The following is a 1771-nucleotide window of genomic DNA, read 5'->3' as shown; positions in this document are numbered from 1 at the left end:
TAAGTGGATTTTTCAGTCATTCATTGAGCATCCACAGAAATGACATGACACATGAATTTGCTTGAACTCGGCATCTTTAGTTTAGATATTAGGAGAAGATACAGGGAAGGACTCCCTGTCAGCAGGTTTTCTACTTATTAGAATCTTTACAAGACAAAATGTATCTCCATCTACCTCCTTGGAGGACCAGAAGTACTAGGTTGGGTTTTGGTGTCAGCAAATACATTTGTCATTCCGGGATACTTTGGCCCTGATGTGATCTGGTGTATAAAGCCAAACCCACAGTTGCATCATACCAGGGCAGGCCAGCACCTGAAACTTCAAGTTTTAGTTTCCATGAGTCAAACGATTGAAACAGTGGATCTTCCAAACCTGCAGGTTTGAAGGCTGCATGACAACATTTTCTCACTACTGTTGGTTAGCTTGGATGACCAGTTAGATAAAACTCTGGTGGAACAGAGTCCCTTTGGTTACTTTGGTCCCTTAGGAGTCTTTGCAATGTTTGCACACATCTGAATGTTTGCACACTTTTCTTCAGACTTAAGTATGAAATCCTCGTGAGAAACTAACTTTACACTTACATGCATCCCAAATTACTTACATTCATGCAAATGAAACACATCCTAAGACTTGTTTGTGATGGATGAAAACTTTCTAAAATGTTTTTCTATCATATACTCAATAATAAGGATTTAAAATGTATCTCTTTTGTGGATATATAATTCAAAGATTAAACTATGCCACTAGGAGTATATATTTAATCCTTCGTCAATAAGCTTTCAGAATTTTGTGGATTCAAGATTTTTTTCCTTTGTCTGTTGATCTTGTGTATCATTGTTTCTAAGTGTATGTTGCCTATCATCAATTGGTATGCTCATCCTATATATTTCTATGGATAAGTAAAATACATTGATAGAACATTTAAGGAGAGTGTAAGATAAAAATATCTGTAAGCTTTGCTCCTATGAGTTTTCCCTTCATCGGTAAACAGGGCTCTTCCATTTTTGTCCCCCGTTCATTGTCTCTCTCCACTCAGTGTTCAATGGTTATTTAATCATGTAAATTAATTAGTCTTAGAAATCTATCATTTCTTGGAGCTGAAGAGATGGCTCAGTACTGAAAAGCACTGACTACTCTTCCAGAGGTCCTGAGTTCAATTCCTAGCAACCACATGGTGGCTCACAATCATCTGTAACAGGATCCAATGCCCTCTTCTGGTGTTTCTGAAGAAAGCTACAGTATACTCACATATAATAGATAAATAGTTCTTTCTCAAAAAAATAGTCATTTTATTGCCAGGCCTGATGGCCTACTGTATTATCCCCACAATTTGAGAGGCAGAAGCAGGTAGATCATTGAAGTCAAGGTCAGCCTCATAGAGGTACCAATTTTCAGGACAGCCAGAGAGATACATAGAGAAACCACATTTCAAAAAACCCAAACCAATCAAACACACAAAAAGTAGGTAATTTACGTCTGTTCATTGGCTCGTATATTGCCTCAGCAAATTTCTGTTAGTCATAGGTGAACCTGCTTTGCATTCTTATACCTTGAAATCTGTACTGGCTGGTTTTGTGTGTCAACTTCACCCAGGCTGGAGTTATCACAGAGAAGGGAGCTTCAATTGGGGGAAGTGCCTCCATTAGATCCAGCTGTAAGCCATTTTCTCAATTAGTGATCAAGGTGGGAGGGCTCCTTGTGGTTGGTGCCATCCCTGGGCTGGAAGTCTTGGGTTTTATAAGAGAGCAGGCTGAGCAAGCCAGGAAAAGCA

At 39.0% G+C, this 1771-nt stretch overlaps 1 protein-coding gene across 1 annotated transcript in view; it reads left to right on the top strand.

Moving 5' to 3' along the window:
• The window catches only part of LOC116083727 (zinc finger protein 58-like), a gene marked incomplete at its 5' end in the record, with an annotated part of 6194 nt that overhangs the window by 2467 nt on the left and 1956 nt on the right, over window positions 1-1771 (top strand). The gene's annotated exons all lie outside the window — the stretch shown is intronic.

The sequence above is a fragment of the Mastomys coucha genome, unplaced genomic scaffold (assembly GCF_008632895.1).
Source record: "Mastomys coucha isolate ucsf_1 unplaced genomic scaffold, UCSF_Mcou_1 pScaffold8, whole genome shotgun sequence".
Lineage (NCBI taxonomy): Eukaryota > Metazoa > Chordata > Mammalia > Rodentia > Muridae > Mastomys > Mastomys coucha.
This window is presented reverse-complemented; position numbering and strand designations above follow the sequence as displayed.